A 24,075-nucleotide genomic window follows, 5' to 3' on the forward strand; every position below is an offset into this window, starting at 1 on the left:
GGATTGATGTCCTTGGGTAACAACCACACACAAAGTCACTCATTCATAAACATATTTTTTGGTATAATAGTATACAACGATACTGGGTCAACCATTAACTCAACTGTCACGTCCCTGATGGTAAATTGTACTTTTGGTCTGTTTAATCAGCCCACCATCTCATGACTATCCCTTACACATTGCACTCTGTCTATCCCTATACTATACATGTCTTTGGTGTCTTCCATTAATGTTACTACTTTTCCTTTCCCATTGTCCTTGCCCCTGCACATTCTGGCGAAATGTCTCTTTGTCCACATTTTCTACACTCCTTTCGTATAGCATAGCAATTCTTTAAATCAGAATAAAGGTAGTTGCTACCACACCTACTACAGCTTTTGTTGGATGCTTTGTTATTATAACTATTTCTTGTATTTTTAGTTGCCCACTGAGACTTAGATGCAACATCCCCTTCTACAGATGATACATCTCCCCCACCCCTTGACTTCCTTCCATTTCTTCTCTCGCATACAATATTCTGATTCCTCTACAACTTTTGCTCTCTCTATAGTGTCTTTCAAAGGTTGATTTTTGCTGCCCATAACCTTTCTTGCATTTTCCACCTCCTGCACTGAACGAACAGTTGGCCTCTAATCATCTCATCTGTCACTACCATAACTTTGCACTTCATTGATAACTCTCTCAACCTATAAACTCATCCACATATTCACCAGGCCTCTGTGGTTGAGAGTAAAATTGATATCTTCTCATAACTACGTTGGAACTTTTCTGCAAACCTCAATACCAAACCTTTTCTTGCTTTACAATACACACCTTTTATTGGACCCCCTTCATTAACTGCGACCAGCAAATACTTAAACACATGCTGCCCTTCTTTCCCCAACATGCTCAAAAGTATGGCCTTTTTCTACTAGGGTGAAATTCCCACCTGTCTAGAGCTTTTAAGTAGTTATTAAAAATGTCTACCCACTCTCCCGATTCTACTAGTGGAACACCTGGTTGTCCAAGAAACGATGATGGCGGTGTTAATGCTGACAACTCCATGATCAATACTTGCCCCTCCCAACAACAATATCTTCAGGAGGGGTTTATGCTCTGTACGGTGAACGATGTGACACTCCCACACATACGTCATGAAGTACTCTAATCCCCAATCCGTGGCCAGTATTTCTTTTTCAATTCCAGCATTATGACAGTCAGTTGTTATCAAGAATAGTCAAGGAAAGGCTACAGTTTTCTCTGTGAATCCATGCCTCTGTGATAACACTGCTCTCGTACACAAGCTGCTCTTGCATACACTGAGACTATAATTTTTTTTCCATATCATGTGGGACTAAAATACCTGCTTTGCACAATTCACATTAATACTTTGAAAACACTCCTTATGTTCTTGGTTAAAAAACAAAACAAAACACTCCTTATGTTCTGGCTAAAAAAAATAAGTTTAATGCTGTGATTAATACACAGTTTTCTTCCCTACTGGAGAACATCATGGCAAAAAATATATCTATCGCAATCTCACAAGCAGGTTATTAGAGAGAAGTGGACTAGCTTTGACCAATACGTTAGGCCATTGATTCCTACTGTTTTTGCCATTAGTGTGTAGTGTTTCTTCTAATTCCTCATTAGTACTCAACTATAAATGCTCTTCTGCTTGTTCAAATACTGTCTTTGCAAAGTCTGGTTTTCATCATTTGATTAAGGTGTTGATTGTACTCGTCTCGGGCTTTATCCATGTTAGAGCTCTTCTTATCCTATATTTTGTGTGGTCTTTAACAGGAGATAACTGTATTTTCACCTATGGAAAGAAGAGTGGTTCTCTATAAAGCTCAAGCATTCATTTAGTCTGTCTTCTTGAGTGCAGTGTTCCGGGATACTGTACAATAGATTCAGGACTATATAGGAATTACACCCTTTGAACCACAACTTACAAATTACATAAGGGGTCAGGATAGAGGTATCCTGACCCCGTAGAACACATGGAGGTGTCTCTAAGGGACCCCCTCATGGGCAAAAATATTGCCCTATTTCTTTTCTTGGCCGAACCGCAGATTCACTGCGAGACTCAATGTGACCCCCAGTGTAAATCTATGGTTGTAGTAACGTACAGTAATGATATATTATGTTCTGTTAAACAAAATCCATAGAAATTCACTGAAAAAAAAAGTTACAGGGACGTTATAGTTAGGTTGACGTTTTACCCACATAAAACCATAGAAATTCAGCCAGCGCCTTGAGACCCCCCTCCCGGGTGATAAGCCACGCTATACAAATATCTGACTGACTGACTGGTTGAGCATTTATAGTTATACTTATGTTAAGAAACTCGTGCCATTAACTATCTTTAGGCCACAAGTTCTAGTTAATTAACATAAGTCCCTATAACTTTTTTTTTTTTTCAGTTTGGAGTGGGGTGGATTGAAATGGGACAGTGTTTGGTGGACTGGAATGGGGTGGATTGGAGCATGGTGGGTTTGACTGTGGTGGAACAAAGTAAACATCCTATAATAATGAGTTACCACAGTGAAGTGCTTTGATCTACTCTCAGAAATAACACACATGCGGTAAAGTAAACCATCACTGCCAGCCTTGTGTCTACTTTCATCAGTCGAGGTATCTCTGCTTTTTAGGTGCATCAAAAGCAACATACATATTACTGAGAGCTTGAGGTGGTTTACCCGGTAAACACATAGTTCAACAAGCATTGGCAAAACCAGTGGGTCTCGCATATAGCAGAGCTATTGGCCTAGCCATGTGTTTTTGCAATGTTGTACACAAGTGTGGCTGAGTGGAGTGCGGGAATAGTGTGGTAGAGTTGATTTGTTGGAGTGGAGTGTTGTAGAGTGGAGTAGGGGGAGTAGAGTGTCATTGAGTGGAGGGGAGTAGAGTTCAGTGGCAGAGTGTTATGAAGTACAGTGTCGTAAAGTGGAGTGGTATAGAGTGGGGTGGGGTGGAATAGGATGAAATGGGCTGGAGTGGACTGAGGTAGTCTGGGGATTGGATTGGAGTAGAGTGGGATGGATTGCACTGGGGTAGAGTGGAGTGGGTGGACTGGATTAAAATGGGGTGAGATGGATTGGGGATGACTGGAGTGGGGGTAAATTAGATGGGATTGGGGTGGGTGGATTGAACTGGAGTGACAAAACGGGGGTGCGTGGATTGGACTGGGGTAAACTGGATTGAGTGGGGGCATTGGATTTGAATGGGGTGGGGTGGATTGGGCTAGAATAAGTTGAAATGGGGTGGAGTGGATTGGGGTGGATTGGAGTGGTTTGGAGTGGGGTGGAGTGGGGTGGATTAGATTGATTGGTTTGGAGTGAACTGGAATACAGTCCGGTGGATTAGACTACAGTGGGGTGGACTGGACTAGAGTGGGGATTGGATTAGAGAGGAGTAGATTGGTTTGGAGAGGAGTGGGTGGGCTGGATAGAGAGGAGTGGGTGGACTGGATTGGGGTACAGTAGGGTGAATTGGAGTGGAGTGGGGTAGAGTGAAGTGGAGTGGGGTAGAGTGAAGTGGAGTGGGGTAGAGTGAAGTGGGGTTGATTGAAATGAGAAGAGGAGTTGTGAACTGGAGTAGGGTGTACTGGATTGGGGCGTGCTGGACTGGAATGGGGTGGACTGGAGTATGTGGGTTCGACTGGGGTGGACTGGAATGGGGGACTGGAGAGGTGTGGGCTTGAGTGAAATAGATTGAATGGGGTGGGATGGTCTGGTGTGGGGTGGAATGGAGTGCAGTGGATTGGACTGGCGTGAGGTTGGTGGACTGCAGTCCAGCGATTTGGATTGCAGTGGGGTGGCATGAATTGGAGTGAGATGGATTGGAAAGGGTGGGGTGGACTGAACTGAGTGGGGTGGATTGGGGTGGGTATAGATTGGAGTGGGGTGGACTGTGGTGGGCTGGAACGAGGTGGGGTAGATAGGAGTGGGATGGTTGTTTGGAGTGGCATGGATTTTTGGAGTAGGATGGATTGGAGAGGGAAGGATTGAACTGGTGTGTAGTGAACTGGACTGGTGAGGGGTGGATTGGATTAGAGTGGGATGGATTGGAATGAGATGGAAAGGGTATGAGTGGGTGGATTGTGTTGGACTGGATTGGGGTGGGCTGGTGTGGGGAGCATTGGACGGGAGTGGGATGGGCTGGACTTGAGTGGAATGGTCTGAACTTGAGTGGGGTGAGCTGGACTAGAGTGGGGTGGATTGGACTAGAGTAGGGTGGACAGGACTAGAGTGGGGTGGACTGGACTAGAGTGGGGTGGACTGGAGTGGGTGGATTGGATTGGCTTGGGTGGACTGCAGTGGACTGGAGTGGGGTGGGGTGGATTAGGCGGAGTGGGGTGAAGTGTGGTGGTGTGGACTGGATTAGTGTAAGGTGGATTGAATTTAGACTGGATTGGGCTGCATTGTATTGCTGTTGTGTGAATTTGAGTGGGGTGGACTGTGGTGGATTGGAGAGGGGTGAAATGGGATGGAGAGCGGTGAAATGGAATGGAGTGGGGTGGATTGGAGCGGGGAAGACTATTGGATTGGAGTGGGACGGATTGGACTGGGGCAGATCGTTTTAAATAGGAGGAGCAAAATGTAGTGGGTCAAGGTGTTATGAATTGGAGCAGATTGTTTTGGATTGGAGTAGGGCAGATTGTTTTAGACTGGAGTGGTCCAGATTGTTAAAGTTTGAAGTGGGGCAGATTGGAGTGGGGGAGATCTTTTTGGATTGGACAGTGATAGATTGTTTTTTGGATTGGAGTGAAGCAGATTTCTTTGGATAGGAATGGGGCAGATTTTTTTGTTTGGGAGTAGGGCAGGTTTCTTTGATTGGAGTGGGGTAGTTTTTTTTTTATTGGAGTGGGGCATAATTTTTTGGGATTGCTGTGGGGGACGTTTTTTGGATTGAGATGGGGCAGATTATTTTGGATTGGAGTTGGGGCAGATTGGAGTGGGGCAGATTTTTTTGGGATTGGAGTGGGGCAGGTCTTTTGGATTGGAGTGGGGCAGATTATTCTGGACTAGAGTACAGCAGGCTATTTTGGATTGGAGTGGGGTTGACAGTGGTGGTTGGAATTAGACTGGGGTGGATTCAATTAGGGTGAGGTGAATTGAATTGGATTGGGATAAATTGAAGTGGGGCGGACTGGAGTGGGACGTATTGCGGTGGGGTTGACTGTTTTGGATAGAAGTGAGCAGACTGGAGGGGGACGAGATTGAAGTGTTGCGAATTGGTGTGAGGCAGATTGGAGTGGGGCAGATTGTTTTGGATTGGAGTGGGGCAGATCGTTTTGGAATGGAGTGGGGCAAATTATTTTGGATTGGAGTGGGGGAAGGCTGGAGTGGGGGTAGATTATTTTGGGTTGGAGTGGGGCAGGTTTTTTTCAGATTGAGTGGGGAAGGTTTTTGGGGGATTTAGTGGGGCAGGTTTTTTTCGGATTGAATGGGGCAGGTTTTTGGGGGATTTAGTGGGGCAGGTTTTTTGGATTGGAGTGGGTCAGGTTTTTTAGATTGGAGTGGGGTAGATTGTTTTGGACAGTAGATTGCATTGGTTTGCATTAGAGTGGATTAGATTGGATTAGGGATAGGTGGATTGAATTGGATTGGGATAGACTGCGATGGGGTGGACTTGAGTGTGGCGGATTGCGGTGGGGCAAATTGTTTTGGAATGGAGTGGGAAAGATTGGAGTGTGGCAGACTGTTTTGGATTGAAGTGGGGCAGATTAGAGTGGGGCAATTTGTTAAAAATTGGATTCAGCATATTGTTTTGATTAGAGTAATGCCAATTTTTTAGATTAGCATGTGGAAGATTGGGATGGGGCAGACTGTTTGGGATTTGAGTGAGGCAGACTGTTCTGGATTGGAGTGGAGGAGACTGCTTTGGATTGGAGTGGAGGAGACGGTTTTCGATTGGAGTGGTGCTGGTTGTTTTTTATTGCAGTGGGCAGATTGCTTTAGATGGGAGTGGGGCAGACTGCATTAGATTGTGGATTGGCGTGGGGCAGATTGTTTTGGAATGAGTGGGCTGATTGGAGTGGGGCAGATTGTTCTGGATTGGAGTGGGGCTGATTGTTTTGGGATTGGAGTGGGGCTGATTGTTTTGGGATTGGAGTGGGGCAGATTGTTTTGGGATTGGAGTGGGGCAGGCTGGAGTGGGGCAGACTGTTTAGGATTGGAGGAGCAGAATGTTTCGGATTGGAGTGAGCAGATTCTTTTGGATTGGCGTAGGGCAGATTGCTTTGAATTGGTGTGGGGCAGATTGTTTTGAAGTGGGGCAGATTATGTTGGATCTAAGTGAGGCAGATTGTTTTAGATTGGAGTGGGGCAGGTTATTTGGAATGAAGTGGGGCAGATTGTTTGGAATGGAGTGGGACAGATTGTTTGGATTTGAGTGGAGCAGGCTGTAGTGGGGCAGATTAGACTAGATTAGATTAGCGTGTGGTGGGTTAGGAGGAATGGAGTGTCAAATTGGACTGGATTGGGGTGAGTGGTTTGGAGTGGGGTGGATTGGATTGGTCTGGGGTCAACTGGATTAATTTGGGATCAACTGGATTGAGTGGGATAGATTGGAGTAAGTGGGGTGGATTGGAGTGCAGCAGATTAGATTTGAGTGGGGTGGATTGGGGGTTAATGCACAATTATATGTTAAAGCATCATTTCAGAAACTACACATAAGAAAGCAATAATGTTGCTTTGCAACATTTAGAACAAGATAATCATCTGTTGTGACAGCGCACACAAGCAAAACCAAAATAAAACATGAGTGTAAAGTGAGGAACGAGGACTCGGCAAAATAAAAATAAATAAATAAATAAAAAGAGTTATAGAAAATAAAACTTTACAATTGTGTTTGTCCTGCTGGGCACATTTTTGCCAGTCTCATGCCTTCTGTTTTGCAGGGCCCTAGAAGTTAAAAAGAAATACCTCGATCACATCGGGTGCAGCGGAAGGGCACTGATTAAGTTGACTCAAACAGTGCTTAGTCCCACTCCCTGCTCCACAGATAGGAACAGAAATGATTCTAGGACCGCAGTGTCCAGCTACGAGTCAGTAAAGAAGAGTGCTACTGAAGCAAACAAAGGGTATAAAAAGGGTGGGCTCAAAGTCCTTTTCAGTTAACAAAAGTCTTGCAAGAGAGATGTATGCGCTAGCGCATGCTCTTGCAGACTCAATCGTAAAAATGAGTTGAGGGCTTTCAACCAGGCTGAGAACTGATGAACTGGCAAACAGCTTTTGCCTCTGACCCAGGTAAAATGGTAAATTCCTAATTATTAATGGTTTTATCTATGTGGTATTCTGAACACTACAATGTTTTTTTTCACGATCACACTGGCTTTGGAATTCATATAATGATAAAGCTTCAACCACTAGTGTCCGGTTGCATCCAGTTTGCGGATTTCTTTTTTTTTTTTAACATGGCTGAAACAAATACAGTATTTATTGGGAATTTGAGGGTTTCATAGAAAAAAGGGCATTGCAGTTGCAAAGCTGCTATTCACAAAAACACAGAGTATGTGACTGCAAAACCTCTTCTTAAAATGTTTCAAAGCCATGATACCAGTCAAAACAAATATTTCTAACTAATAAAAGGGCTTTTACAGGACATTACTGCCATGATACCAGTCAAAACAAATCTTTCTAACTAATAAAAGGGCCTTTACAGGACATTACTAATTGCAAATAAGAGGGGTCTGAAAGAGGGTTACGTCTGATATTTAGGATTCACAATGAATTTTATCAATGGTGTATGACCGTCATTGCGGTTGGAAACCATTGATAAGTTATGCACAAAACGCTGGGTTCAGGTAGTACTAGACTCCCAAAGGTGAAGCTCTTCCCACAGAACAGATACTCGCCTTTGGAAATTGTGTTGGCAGCTTGGTTCCCGCCTCCACTCTCCAAATGAGAAATATTTTTAAAAGCAGTAGCTGTTCCTTTCTTGGATTTGGGCTGCTTTTGCAAAAAATGTTTCCTGTTTAGTAATGCAAAAGTAGGGATAGAGGTCTGCTGGCCCCACTTTAATGGCACATGGGTCAGGGTCTGCTAATCCTGCCTCATTATATTATATAGTGTATTTTCCAGGACATGGTACCATTTCGCACATGCTTTACTGGTAACCGCAATAGAAATCTTCCAGTCACAGCCAACCCCAGCTAAAGTTTTCCATTCATGGCCAATTAATCCTAGCCTTTGCTTTTGTGGAGCTAGCGTTTGGTCAGTGAACCCGAAATGGATGACTGCTTAAAAAGATCTCTCATCTAATGAAATTTATCTATAAAATATTTTTTAGAATTGAACCTGTCTGCAAGTTCAGCACTTATTAAAAAGTTTCAATTTACCAACAATGCACCCCCTAAAACAATCTGATCAGAGCCTACTCCTACACTACAAATTAAAATATAATGTATTCTTTTACATTTTAAATTGTACCCAAATGTGTCAATGGTTTGTGGACTTAAAGTCACATCCACAGACTTGGCAAATCCTTCTGGTGAGTACAGTCCTAGAACTCTGTGCAGAGTCTGCCTACAGCAGGGGACCCAACAACAGTCCACGAGATTCACAGTCTGAAAACTTGGTTGACAGCCCACAAACAAAGGCAGAGGACCCAAAAGGGTCCAAGAGATTCTTAGTTGTTGTACATGGCCCAGAGTTTGCAAACTAGAGCATGGGACCAAACATGGATTCAGCACCGTCATAGCAAACCTGGAGGAGAATCCATACACTAAGGCATAGGACCCAACACGTGCTCAAGAGTTTTGTATTTCCCAAACTCTGCACTGTGTTCCTGAACTTCAGACCCTGCACAATGAGTACTATTATTATAATATATATATATATATATATATATATATATATATGGAAAATGTCACTTACCCAGTTTACATCTGTTCGTGGCATGAGACGCTGCAGATTCACATGCTTTGCACATCCTGCCATCTAGTGTTGGGCTCGGAGTGTTACAAGTTGTTTTTCTTCGAAGAAGTCTTTTCGAGTCACGAGATCGAGGGACTCCTCCCCTTTCGGCTCCATTGCGCATGGGCGTCGACTCCATCTTAGATTGTTTTCCCCGCAGAGGGTGGGGTAGGAGTTGTGTATTATAGTAATAGTGCCTATGCAATGGAGTAAATATGTATGTACATTATGTAATTTAAAGTGATATATTTACAAATGTTCAAGATCAACTTTGAAACGGCTACAGGCTCCCGGGGAGGCGGGTGGGCGCATGTGAATCTGCAGCGTCTCATGCCACAAACAGATGTACACTGGGTAAGTGACATTTTCCGTTCGATGGCATGTGTAGCTGCAGATACACATGCTTTGCATAGACTAGTAAGCAGTTATCTCCCCAAAAGCGGTGGCTCAGCCTGTAGGAGTTGAAGTTGTTTGAAATAAAGTTCGTAGTACTGCTTGTCCTACTGTGGCTTGTTGTGTTGTTAACACATCCACGCAGTAATGTTTGGTGAATGTATGAGGCGTAGACCATGTGGCTGCCTTACATATTTCAGTCATTGGAATGTTTCCTAGGAAAGCCATAGTAGCACCTTTCTTCCTCGTTGAATGTGCCTTTGGTGTTATAGGCAGTTCTCTTTTTGCTTTGAGATAACAGGTTTGAATACATTTGACTATCCATCTGGCAATGCCTTGCTTGGATATTGGATTTCCTGTATGAGGTTTTTGAAAAGCAACAAACAGTTGTTTTGTTTTCCGTATTTGTTTTGTTCTATCAATGTAGTACATTAAAGCTCTTTTGATGTATAATGTATGTAGTGCTCTTTCAGCTCCAGAATCTGGTTCTGGAAAGAACACTGGTAGTTCTACTGTTTGATTTAAGTGAAACGGTGATATGAGTTGTGTTAAGACAATGTTAAGGTTCCACAAAGGAACTGGTGGCGTTCTTGGTGGAATAATTCTCTTTAGGCCCTCCATAAATGCTTTTATGACTGGGATCCTAAATAATGAAGTTAAGTGCGTAATTGCAGGTAAGCTGAAATAGCGGTAAGATGTATTTTAATGGATGAAAAAGCTAGCTTTGACCTTTGTAAATGCAGTAAGTAGCTTACGATGTCTTTAGCAGATACGTGTAATGGCTGAATTTGATTATTATGGCAATAATAAACAAATCTTTTCCACTTATTTGCATAGCAATGTCTTGTGGTTGGTTTCCTTGCTTGTTTTATGACCTCCATACATTCCTGTGTAAGGTCTAGATGTCCGAATTCTAAGACTTCAGGAGCCAAATTCCTAGATTCAGTGATGCTGGATTTGGATGCCTGATATGTTGTTTGTGTTGAGTTAACAGATCTGGTCTGTTTCGAAGCTTGATATGAGGCACTACTGAGAGGTCTAGTCTAGTAGTGTTGTGTACCAAGAATGTCTTGCCCAGGTTGGTGCTATTAGTATGAGTTTGAGTTTGTTTTGACTCAATTTGTTTACTAGATATGGAAGGAGTGGGAGAGGGGGAAAAGCGTATGCAAATATCCCTGACCAGCTCATCCATAACGCATTGCCCTGAGATTGATCTTGTGGGTACCTGGATGCGAAGTTTTGGCATTTTGCGTTTTCTTTTGTTGCAAATAGGTCTATTTGTGGTGTTCCCCATCTTTGGAAGTAAGTGTTTTGTATTTGGGGGTGAATCTCCCATTCGTGGATCTGTTGGTAATCCCGAGAGAGATTGCTAACTGATTCTGAATCCCTGGAATAAACTGTGCTATTAGGCGAATGTGGTTGTGAATCACCCAATGCCATATTCTCTGTGCCAGGAGACACAACTGTGTCGAGTGTGTTCCTCCCTGTTTGTTCAGATAATACATTGTTGTCATGTTGTCTGTTTTGACAAGAATGTGTTTGTGGCTTATTATGGGTTGAAATGCCTTCAACGCTAGAAATACTGCCAGTAGTTCTAAGTGATTTATGTGAAACTGTCTCTGCTGAGTGTCCCATTATCCTTGGATGCTGTGTTGATTGAGGTGTGCTCCCCACCCTATCATGAAGGCATCTGTCGTTATTACGTATTGAGGCACTGGGTCTTGGAAAGGCCGCCCTTGGTTTAAATTTATATTGTTCCACCATTGAAGCGAGGTGTATGTTTGGTGTTCTATCAACACTAGATCTAGAAGTTGACCCTGTGCCTGTGACCATTGTGATGCTAGGCACTGCTGTAAGGGCCGCATGTGCAACCTTGCGTTTCGGACAATGGCTATGCATGAGGACATCATGCCTAGTAGTTTCATCACCATCTTGACTTGTATCTTCTGTTTTGGATACATGGCCTGTATTACATTGTGAATGCCTGTACCCTTTGTGGACTTGGAGTGGCAATCGCTTTGTTGATTATCGCCCCTAAGTATTGCTGTGTGTGACACGGCTGAAGGTGTGACTTTGTGTAGTAGAGTGAGAAACCTAGTCTGTGGAGGGTTTCTATGACGTACTTTGTGTGTTGTGAACACCGTTCTTGCGTGTTGGTTTTGATTAACCAATCGTCTAGGTACGGGAACACATGTATTTGCTGTCTCCTGATATGTGCAGCCACTACTGCCAGGCATTTTGTAAAAACTCTTGGCGCAGTTGTTATCCCGAATGGCAACACTTTGAATTGGTAATGTACCCCTTGGAATACAAACCTTAAGTACTTTCTGTGTGAAGGATTTATCGGTATATGGAAGTATGAATCCTTTAGGTCTAGTGTTGTCATGTAGTCTTGTTGTTTGAGCAGTGGGATTACGTCCTGTAATGTCACCATGTGAAAGTGATCTGATTTGATATAGGTATTTAATGTTCTGAGATCTAATATAGGTCTTAGAGTTTTGTCCTTTTTGGGTATGAGAAAGTACAGCGAGTAAACTCCTGTTCCTCTCTGATGAATTGGTACCAGTTCTATTGCATCTTTTTGTAACAACGCTTGGACCTCTAGTCCTAGAAGATCCATGTGTTGTTTTGACATACTGTGTGTTTTCGGTGGGACATTTGGAGGGAATTTGAGAAATTCTATGCAATAACCATGCTGGATAATTGCTAGGACCCAAGTGTCTGTTGTTATTTCCTCCCAATGTATGTAGAACTTGGTTACTCTCCCCCCCACAGGTGTTATGTGTTGGGGATTTGTGACGTCGAAGTCACTGCTTGTTTTGAGGAGTTTTGGGACTTTGGAACTTCCCTCTACTCTTTTGGAATTGGCCCCCTCTATATTGTCCCCGAAAACTTCCCCGCTGATATTGGCTCTGATAAGTGGGCCTTGTTTGTGAGGTTGTGGGTTCTGTGCTTTGTCCTCGAAACCCCCCTCGAAACTGTGTTTTACGAAATGTGCCTCTGCTCTGTGGGGAGTAGAGTGCGCCCATGGCTTTGGCCATATCAGTGTCCTTTTTAAGTTTTTCGATAGCAGTGTCCACCTCCGGCCCAAACAACTGCTGTCCGTTAAATGGCATATTCAGCACGGCTTGTTGTATTTCCGTCTTGAATCCTGATGTACGCAGCCATGCGTGTCTCCTTATGGTCACTGCTGTATTTACTGTCCTAGCAGCTGTATCTGCTGCATCCATTGCCGGGCGTATCTGATTGTTCGAGATACTCTGTCCTTCCTCCACCACCTGTTGTGCCCTTTTTTGGAACTCTTTGGGTAAGTGTTCAATGAAATGTTGCATTTCGTCCCAATGAACCCTATCATATCTCGCCAGCAATGCCTGTGAATTGGCAATGCGCCATTGGTTGGCCGCTTGTGCTGCAACCCTTTTCCCTGCAGCGTTGAACTTGCGACTCTCCTTTTCTGGAGGTGGTGCGTCTCCCGAGGTGTGTGAGTTCGCTCTCTTGCGAGCTGCCCCTACTACCACAGAGTCTGGTGTTAATTGCTGCATGATGTATATAGGGTCTGTTGGCAGTGGTTTGTACTTCTTCTCCACCCCTGGAGTTATGGCCCTGCCCTTCACTTGTACTGTCCTCAGGTGGTGACGGTCTCGCTAGATAACAGTCTGGGCTGTTATCTGACACTGGTGCATCATATAGATCCCATGCGTCAGGATCATCCTGACTCATTCCAGTATGAGTTGGGGACTGCATCAGTGGTGGAGTGGCTACCTGTGATGTGTGCATTGAGCGTGGTGGAGATGGTGGCGGTGTTACTTGTCTTGCCACCTTTGCCTGTGGCTGCTTGTCTTTTTCTTGAAAGGCAAGTCTTCTTTTCATCCTAATTGGGGGAAGAGTACTTATCTTCCCTGTGTCCTTTTGGATGTGGAGCCTTCTCTGAGTGTAGTCTTGCTCCACTGACTCTAGTTCTTGTCCGAACCTATGTCCTTGCATTTGTGAGGACAGTCCCTGTTCCTCTGTGTAGGAACTTATTTTCGGTTCCAAAGCCGGATGTTTCGGAATGGAGACTTTTTCGGCAGTCTTTTTCAGCTCCGACGACACTTTTTTAATTTTCGGCGTTCTGGTCTCTCGGTGCAGAACTTGCTCGGACCCGCTGTCTCGGGGTCGAGTCTGCTCTGTGCCGGTATCTCGACCGGAGTCGGATGTCTTCGACACATGCGTGCCCTTTTTCGGTGCCGATGATCGTTCACCTATTTTTCGGGTTAAGCCATGGCCTGCTGGCGGTGGCGTCCCATGGGCTTTAGCGGTCTTTCCGTGAGTTTTGTGTGTCGACGTCTTACTCACGGTTTTCGGCGTCTGTTCGGGAACGTCCGAGTCCGACTCCTCAATGGAGAAGGTTTCTTCTTCCTCCTCCAAGTGTTTTTGTCCTGTCGGCGCCGACGCCATCTGTAGTCTTCTCCCTCTTCGGTCTCTTAATGTCTTCCTCGACCGAAACGCTCGACAGGCTTCACAAGTATCTTCTTTGTGTTCTGGAGACAAACACAAGTTACAGACCAGATGCTGATCTGTATAAGGATACTTGTTGTGACATTTGGGGGAGAAGCGGAATGGGGTCCGTTCCATTAGCCTTGAAGAGACACGTGGTCGGGCCGACCAGGCCCCGACGGGGATCGAAAACCCCGAAGGGCCACCGGAGCTCTTCAAAATTCGGTGTCGATCTGTTGTAACTAACCCGATACCGAACGCAAACAATACTGTCAAATTTTCCGAGATTCTAACTATCTTTCCGAACCGAAACGCGGAGCGAAAAGGAACACGTCCGAACCCGATGGCGGAAAGAAAACAATCTAAGATGGAGTCGACGCCCATGCGCAATGGAGCCGAAAGGGGAGGAGTCCCTCGATCTCGTGACTAGAAAAACAACTTGTAACACTCTGAGCCCAACACTAGATGGCGGGATGTGCAAAGCATGTGTATCTGCAGCTACACATGCCATCGAACATATATATATATATATATATATAGATATATTTAAACATTTAGGGGGGCTTTTGTTCTCCCTAACCAAAGCGCGTCAAGGTTTGTCCATTGGAACTGAAGTTTTTTGTTCTCCCTCATCCAATGAGGTTTCCCTATTTTTTAAATTTGGGTTAGCGAACTCTCCACGAACAGTCAACATCTTTCTGTCTTTTAACCAATTGAAGCCCACCAATCCATTTTTGTAACCCTACTTTCTCAATAACTACTGAACAAATTCTTACCAAACTAGGCAAACATTCCTCTGAGTAGGATTCTAGTTTCATGACAAATTCAGTGTAATTCTATTTAGCATTTTCTTCTGCAATAGAGAACAGATGTTTTTATGGAAATGAAAACGGAAAATGCTATTTTTTGACCTCCTCACTGTCCCCCCCCGAAAGATCTGCACGTGTCTTGCCATGCTGCACCTAACTTTGTGCTGATTCGTCAAAATGATTTTAAGTTATTAGCAAAACAGGCTATTCAGTGGCAATATACACACCTAACCATGAAACACAAGGCACACACACACACAAGCTTGATATTAGTAAACTACTTACCTGTAGGGATGTTTGTCTAGTTTGATATCTTATCATTAATCATAAATTTATTGTTAAGTTCACAAAACCATTACAAAGCCATTTAAAGTCTTGTGCACAAAGCACTTCATGATATAGACCCGGAGGATCTCAAAGACAGTTTTAAGTGGTACTGTCCTAATGGACATCTATGCGTCATTGGTGCCAAAAATGCTGTAGTCCCTAAATTCAAACACTGCTCATGGAGCAGGAGCTTTGTTGTGCGTGCTACTAAATTGTGAAACACTCTCCCTTTGCACAATAAATCCATGACTGATCTTCTATCCTTGAGGAAGGATTAGTAGGGCTTTCAGACTTTTGTGACAGTGGCATTGCCAAATCACCTCCGGGTATTCGTGAGCTATAAATGTACCTGTAAGATAACATATAACGTAACAATAGAAATATCACAAAATATTTGAATAAAACAATACAGTTTTGCAAAATAATTATGTAGTCCTACAAATAGTAAATTAGTGTAGCCTCAAAGTGCTTTTACTACCTTTCCTAGCTGTAAAAAAAAAAAGTTTCCATGCATGTTAATAACTTTCGAAGCCTTTCATGAAAGACCATAACTTATCTGACCATCTTTATTTCACATTTCAAATAAAGTGATCTCAGACACTGTTGTTTCAACAAAATAAACAAAATTCAAGAATGTTTGGACAGATGACCCATCACATCTGAAAGCTGCGTGGAAAGGTAGCTGCCTACTTGCATTCTAGCATGCTTTTGAAGATACAAGACTTAGCCTGAACACTATATACTGTCTTCTTAAAGGAGGCGCATTAATTTACAAGTTACTCACCTTCGGCAACGATATATCTGGTAGAGACATAGGGGGTCATTCTAACTTTGGCGGGCGGCGGACGCCGCCCGCCAAACTTACCCCGTCGAAAGACCGCGGCGGCCATTCCTACTTTCCCGCTGGGCCGGCGGGCGCCCGCCAAAACAGCACCCGCCGGCCCAGCGGGAAAGCCCTTGCAACATTGAAGACGGCTCCGAATGGAGCGGGCGGTGTTGCAGGGGTGCGACGGGTGCAAAGCAGACAGTGAAAATCCTGCTGGGGCCCTGTTAGGGGGCCCCTGCACTGCCCATGCCAGTGGCATGGGCAGTGCAGGGGCCCCCAGGGGCCCCACGACACCCGTTCCAGCCATCCTGTTCTGGCAGTGAGAACCGCCAGAAAGAGGCTGGCGGGAAGGGGGTCGGAATCCCCATGGAGGATTCCCCCAGCCGGGGGAAATCCGGCGGGAAACCGCCGGACCCGGCTGGGCGACCGCAGCTTTACAGCCGCAGTCAGAATGCCATATGAAGCACCGCCAGCCTGTTGGCAGTGCTTCCGGCAACCTCCACCCTGGCGGTAATAGACCGCCAGGGTTGGAATGAGGGCCATATTCTAGTTGCAGATTCCTTACCTTAGAATTTTCCCCCAGACGTCCGACTGGATCCGGAATTTTTTTCTTCGAGCAATACCCTTGCGCGTTGTTAGGTAGCATCGGTCGACTCCGCAGGTGTCATTGGCGTTGTAGTCGCAGTGATGACGTCGGGAGTAGTGCATAGATGCCGTTTCAGCACTGAGACATCTGTTTCTTAAAGCACAAAGCCCCAAAGAACATTGAAATTGATGCGCCAGAGCTAAGGCCCTGAATGAGGAAGCCTTGTCCCTAGAAATCAGTCCGCAAGCGGGGAGGATGGGTGGGTCGGTAAGGAATCTGCAATATGTCTCTATCAGATATATCGTTACCAAAGGTAAGTAACTTGTACATCTGATAGAGACTTCTAGTGGCAGATTCCTCCTTACCATAGAATAGATACCCAAGCAATGCCATCCTAGGAGGTGGGCTGCGAACCAAGATCATGCTAGATGGTCCAGCAGGACCGAAGAACCAAAGTAGCCATCCCTACGGACCTGACTGTCCAGGAAGTAATGGTTAGTAAACGTGTGCAAAGATTACCACGTAGCTGCCTGGCAGATATACAGAACAGGAACTCTGTGTGCTAACGCAGTGGAAGCAGCAGTTGCTCTGGTGAAATGAGCGCACAAGCCCTCAGGGGGTTGCTTCTTTGCCAAAGCGTAGCACATTTCGATGCAAAGAAGTACCCATCATGAGATGGGACGTTATTGCACCACATTCCCTTTCTTTGCACCCACTTATCCAACAGTTGATCGTCCACCTGGAAATCTTTAGTACGATTGAGGTAGAACGGCAACTCTCTTTTTCGATCCAGGCAGTGGAGTCTGTCCTCCTCATAAGAAGGATGTGGGGGTGCGTAAAAAGTAGGCAAAGTGATGGACTGGCCTACAAGAAAAGGTGTAGCGACTTCGGAAAGGAAGTGCATATCACCCTCTTTGTCAAGGTGCACAGACAAAAATGGGGGCTTAGAAGATAGAGCCTGAAGCTCACTCACTCTGTGAGCAGAAGTGATGGCAACAAGAAAAACAGTTTTGAAAGTAAGGAGCCATAAGGGACAATTGTTCATTGGCTCAAAAGAAGCACACATTAAGTAAGTAAGAACAAGATTGAGGTCCCACTGAGGCATGATAAACAGAGTGGGAGGAAACAAATGGGTGCGGCCCTTAAGGAATCTACTAACAATAGGAGACTTAAAGAGTGAAGGCTGATCAGGCAACCTAAGAAAGGCAGAGATAGCCAATAAATAGCCCTTAAGGGTGCCCAAAGCAGAGCCCTGCTGGGCCAAAGAAAGAATGAACAAAAGAACCTCAGAAAGAGGAGCAGAGAGGGGATCAACAGATTTGCTGAAACACCATGTCACAAATTCATGCCGACAGGCGTATATCATTTTGGTAGAGGGACACCTGGCTGACAAGATTACACCACAGACTTCGGGTGGAAGGTCAAAAGCCGTCAACTGTCGCCACTCAATCTCCACGCATGAAGGCGGAGAATGGACAGGATCGGGTGGAGAACCATCCCCTTTTGCTGCAACAGAGGATCCTCCCGAAGGGGCAGTCTGAGTGGAGGATCGGTAGCCATGCTCAGTAGCTCTGGATACGATACTCCCCGTGCCCAGTCCAGACCCACCAAAATGACTTGGGCCCGGCTGTTCTTAATCTTCTTGAGAACTCTGGACAGAAGTGATAGAGGCGGAAAGGAAGCGTCTCAGAGCGAGTGTCGCCTTGGAAACTCCAACCAGCAGAACAGCTGACATTGCGCGTTCTCTGAGGAGGGGAAGAGATCTAACCAAGGCTCTCCCTACTGCTGAAAGAGACATTGCGCCACCTCCTAATGGAGACGCCATTCGTGATCGGCTATGCATCGACGGCTGAGTTTGTCTGCTATGGCGTTCAGAGAGCCCACCAGATTGTGAACCGCCAGGGTGATGTCCTGATGTGCCAGCTATGTCCAGCGGCGCAGTGCCTCCTGACAAAGGGTCCAGGACCCCACTCCGCCCTGTTTGTTGCAGTACCACATGGCGGTAGTGTTGTCAGTGAACACTTGCACTACTTTCCCTTTGAGAGAGAGAAGAAATGCTTTCAATGCAAGCCTGATTGCCTGGAGCTCCAGAAGATTGAAATGGAGCCCAGACTCCGCCAGGGACCAGAGGCCTCTAACCTCAGTCTCTCACATGTGGCCGCCCCATCCCAGAAGTGACGTGTCTGTCACTATGGATAGATCTGGATGGGGAAGGGAGCTGGATCTGCCGTTGACCCAATGACGATTCGAAAGCCACCCCTACAGGTTTTTTGCAGTCTCCTCCCAGATTTGGACCATGTTGGAGAGATTTCCCTTATGCTGCACCCACTGCAACTTCAAGTTCCACTGCAGAGCCCGCATATGCCATCCGGCATGTGACAATATAGGAGACAGGAGGCCATGAGGCACAGCAGCCTCAGAGTCAGTCTCACCAAAACCCAAGATAGAGGCCGAAACATCGGAATCATAGCCTGAATATCCTGGACTCGCTTTACGGGAGGATAGGCCCGAAACAGCACTGTGTCCAGAATAGCTCTGATGCAAGGGTGTGTCTAAGAGGGAGTCAGGTGTGACTTTGGCACGCTCAAAGTGAACCCGAGCGCATGCAGGAGGTTCGCTGTAGTCTGAAGGTGGGAGTTGACTTTCTGGGGCAAGTTCGCCTTCAACAGTCAGTCGTCGAGATAGGGGAAGACTGAAACCCCCAACCTGTGCAGATGAGCTGCAACCACCGCCAGCACTTTCGTGAACACCCGAGGGGCGCTGGTAAGGCCAAAGTGGAGCACGGTAAATTGAAAGTGCTCGTGACCTACCACGAATCGTAGGTAACGTCTGTGGGCAGGCAAGACGGGGATATGGAAATAAGCGTCCTGCAAGTCCAACGCTTCCATCCAGTCTCCTGGGTCCAAGGCAGACAGGACCTGAGCCAGGGTGAGCATTCAGAATTTCTCCTTCTTGAGGAAGAGATTGAGGGCCCGAAGGTCTAGGATAGGACATAAGCCCTTGTCCTTTTTGGGCACCAGAAAGTAGTGGGAATAAAACAACCACAACCTACTTCTGGCGCAGGGACCCTCTTTATGGCTCCCTTGGTCCAAGAGAGCTGTGACTTTCTGGCGGAGAAGTGTCACATGATCCTCTGGTATACGGCTGAATGATGGAGGCATGGCTGGTGGGGCAGACTCAAAGGGGAGGGAGTAGCCCCTTCAAACGATCTGCCAAATCCACCTGTCCGTAGTGCTGGATTCCCAGTGGGGCAGGTGATGGCGAATCCTGCTGACAACTGGAGTGAGGGGACAGACTAGGAGGATTTGGAGGCTGCAGCAGGGGCAGGGGTGGACTGGGCAGACCTCTGGTTCCCTGTCCCACAACCACGTGGGATTCTGCATCCCCGGCCAAGCAGCAGCTAAACAGCATGGGTGGCACGGTGGCTGGGAAAGAGACGCAGCAGGGAGCCCATTTCGTGGTCATTAAAGGGGAGAAAGGCGGACTGTTGGGGACGAGGGGCAGTGGAAAGGCAGAGGGACCGAACCGTAGCATGGGAGTCTTTGAACCTCTCCAGCACCAAGACCACCTGGTCTCCAAAGAGACGGGAGCCATCAAAGGGCTTGTCCATAAGGGTCAGTTGGACATCCCCTGAGAAACCAGATGTTTGTAACCAGGTGTACTACCTCAAGGCCACTGATATCGCAACTGATCTACCCAGAGTCGGTCGTGTCCAGCACACATTGGATAGTGAGCCTTGCAGCACCTCTCCTATTGGTGACAGCTTGAGAGACGATAGCATGGGCCTCCTCCGGCATCTGGGGAAAAACTTGTGCAACTGCATCCCACAGAGAGCGAGTATAATGGCCCAAAAGGCATGCAGTGTTCACTGACTGCAGCGTTAGACTGGAGGGAGAAAACGATTGTTCCAGCCTTTTTGATTCCCTATTCGGAGGTGCCGAAGGGAATGCGCCAGAGGATGAGGATGCCTGGATAACAAGACTCTCCGACGTGGGGTGATGGGACAGGAATTTAGGGTCGTTTGGGGCTTGCTGAAGGCATCATGCAATTGTCCTGTAAACAGGAGCACCTGTTTTGGATCTGGATCAAGTACCCAAAAGGACACCGGTGAGAGCTTCATTGAATGGGAGAAGAGGCTCAGAAGTGAAAGCCCCAGGTTGAAGCACCTCTGTCAGGAGATTAGACCTGACCTGAAAAGTAGGCAGCTCAAGGCCGAGGACCTCAGCCACACTACTGACCACCATGGAATAAGTAGCTCCCTCTGCCATAGCCACGGTAGGAGGAGACAGAATGCCAGCACCTGGAGAGGTGTCTAGACCACTGGCCTCACCCAACTCCTGTGCCCAGTCCTGGTATTCATAAGGGTCCAGGGACCCCTCCATTCCTTCCCCGAATTCATACCCATAAGAATAAGGGTCAGAATCCAACCTGGGGTGAATAGGCCCCATCGAAGAAGGAGGCGGTGTCGGACGACTCCGTTCTGGCTCCAAGTCGTTGGGGGATCAGGATTGAGGCAACGTCGATAGTAGGCGCCACCACTGTTGGGAGCATCAACATTCGAACCAGTGCCGGGGAAGGTCTCAATGATACAACCGTGTCAGTATGGATCTAAGAGGAGATCCGGAGGGGACTTCGATGGCTGAAGCCACCGGCGCTGAACCCTAAGGCCCTCCAACCAAACCCCCTGGGCCCTAAGGCACCGTAGCAAGGTCGGACTACCCAAAAATGAGGCTCATAGAATTCCCTCAATTGGTCAGGGGTCACCATGGCTCCTGGAAACTCAGGAAGGTGCGAAGCAGACCCGCGTCCCATCAGCCGACCGACGGGGTAAAGTCGAAGGATGACGAGATGTCTTTGACTTTTTCTTCTTCTTACCTTGACCCGAAGACTACGAGGAAAAAGAGTGGTGGTGGCTCCGCGACCGGTCTCGAGACCTTCCTCTCGAGTGAGACCGGAAACTGTGTGGAGTCGAGCGCCGGGCCGCCATAAGCTTGAGGGACCACTCCCTCAAGGCCTTTGGGAGCATGGTCCGGCACTCGGAGCACAACTTCGGGTTGTGGTCGCGCTCCAGGCACTACAAACAGACCCAATGGGGATCTGTCACTGACTTCATGCGGTGACAGTCCTTGCAAGGTTTGAAGCTGGTCTTCGGGGACATCCTCGACGCACCACAAACTTCACCAAAAACTGGACAAAAGAGCCAAAGCCTGTCAAAAGATTACAATGGGTAGCTCTCTCCAGAACAGCGGGTGGCGCAGAAAGAAAAGAACTGATGTCACAGCATTGAGGCGGCATCATCACGGCGCCAACGACGCCCGCGGAGTCGACCGACGTCACCTAACGACGCGCAAGGTATTGATCAAAGAAAAAATCTCCGGATCCAGTCTGAGGCCTGGGGTAAAATTCTAAGGTAAGGAATCTGCAACTAGAAGTCTCTATCACATAGATTATGCATCAAGGTAATGTCAATTGCCCTTTCAAAGAAACTGAGCCTTTGACTCCAGGAGTAGTTCAAAACTATAAGGTAATCTTCAGCTATATGTTCAGTGTGCAGCCACAAAAATCTGCTTGCAGTTTTACCGAAATGGCAACTAATGGTGTGTCCCCTTAAAGCACGACGTTAAGTGGCAGCAGCCACAGCTTTAGCTTTGTACGTTGCAAATTAAATAGAAAGAATGCCCTTCAAAATATGAATAAAACCTTTTACCATCTGAGAATTCCTCAAGCCAGAAAGCGAGGTTAAACAAAAGGACAGCTAGGAACACATTTTGAATCTATGAATTGATAGCAATCACTTTCTTGTTACAATATTTTGCAAAATGCTTCTAACAAAGCATGAAACATTTTTAGTTTGAGCCATCTAGATTGCATCATTCACTAATAACAAAATAGGTTCAGTTACGTGTTCAGCTCTCTGAACACCTGGGAATATTAGATAAAGCTCATCAAGGAGATAATTTTAAAACATATTGAAAAGCTCAGGGGCCTAGAGACATCCCTAAAAAATCCCTAGATTATTCATCATTCTGGCCAAACCGGACCCTAGAGTAATTGCACAAATGGAGCTGCACTTAATGTACTATAGACTTTCATCCCAGCCTTAAAGAAGGGCTCCTAGACAAGAAATCTATTGATAGAAATAGAATTAAAGGAGCCCTTCAGAGCCACAAAGCCTAAAAATATACATCCTTTCTTAAGACTGACATATTGAACGAAGAAAAGGTAGAACATAAGCCTTTGCTCAAGGGTGTCAACTCTTTCCCGAAAGCCTCCTTGCAACTTTCTTCATAAAGGAATCCCTGGATAGAAGTTATTTTCCGGAATCATTTATCCATCATCTACATTAGTGAGATTAGTCTTTAGCTCCCAGGTAAGCTATGTTCCTCTTTCTTGAAGACAGGAACAATTTCCACTCCCTTTCACAAAAGGGGGACAGATCAGTATTTTGCATTGCATTAAAATGGATCATAACCCTGGAACCAAAATACAGACTTCAGATTTATAAAGATTCTCTGGGATGTGATTTAGCCTTGTGTGTTCCTTGCTTTCGGGTCCTTCTAGCCTTTTGCACTCATCTAAAATGAAAAGCTCTATTTCTTTAAGTCGATCAGCTGCTTTCCTTTTTTGGCACTAGGGCCCTCATTACAACCCTGGCGGTAAATCCTGCTTACCGCTGTGCAGAAGACCGCCAACACACCACTGCGGTGGCGGAATCCCGCTACAGCTATTACGAACCACAGCTCGGAACCTGACAAAATCCAGACACCCACACAAGTCCGCCACACCAAAGGTCAGTGATAAACTGGCGATAACAAAACCGACACCGTCACGCCAACAGGAATACGCCCACACTATCACGACCCACGAATCCACGCGGCGGTCTTTCAACCGCGGTATTCCATTGGTGGTATACACCGCTGTGCTCAAAATACACCAACATATACAAAACACAACCACATTGGACAATTAGAAATACACCCACCTGACGCACATACAGACACCACACCCACACACCCAATACAATATAAAGCAGACACCCACATCACCCACAAACCCTTACTACCAAAATTGCGAAACAAGGCCAGAGAGAGACACCACCAGAAACTACACTAGCATCCACAGTCACACAACATCATCACTCACACAACATCCACATACTTCAGCTAACACACACAAACACATTCCCTCACACACCACCCCACACATCACCCACACCACATCATGGCACCACAACGACACCCCAGGTTCTCTGAGGAGGAGCTCAGGGTCATGGTGGAGAAAATCGTCCAGGTAGAGCCACAGCTATTCGGATCACAGGTGCAGCACACCTCCATTGCAAGGAGGATGGAGCTATGGCGCAGAATCGTCGACAGGGTCAATGCAGTGGGACAGCATCCAAGACCACGGGATGACATCAGGAAGAGGTGGAACGACCTAAGGGGGAAGGTGCGTTCCGTGGTCTCAAGACACCAGATTGCAGTACAGAGGACTGGCGGTGGACCCGCCCCCTCATCCCCCACAACTAACAACATGGGAGGAACAAGTCTTGGCAATACTGCATCCTGAGGGCCTCGCAGGAGTAGCAGGAGGAATGGACTCTGGTAAGGCAACACTTAACTATTATATCCCCCACCCTACCTGCATGCCATCACATACCCCCACCCTCACCCCCATCACTCAAACACCTCACATATTTCCCACTATCACAACCTACACATCCCAACACCAAGCCCTGCATGCAGCATCAATGCATGGACA

General features: G+C 46.3%; 1 protein-coding gene across 2 annotated transcripts in view; it reads right to left on the bottom strand.

Moving 5' to 3' along the window:
• The window catches only part of LOC138284950 (protein mono-ADP-ribosyltransferase PARP14-like), a 1,156,311-nt gene that overhangs the window by 218,767 nt on the left and 913,469 nt on the right, over window positions 1-24,075 (bottom strand). The gene's annotated exons all lie outside the window — the stretch shown is intronic.

The sequence above is a fragment of the Pleurodeles waltl genome, chromosome 3_1 (assembly GCF_031143425.1).
Source record: "Pleurodeles waltl isolate 20211129_DDA chromosome 3_1, aPleWal1.hap1.20221129, whole genome shotgun sequence".
Taxonomy (NCBI): domain Eukaryota; kingdom Metazoa; phylum Chordata; class Amphibia; order Caudata; family Salamandridae; genus Pleurodeles; species Pleurodeles waltl.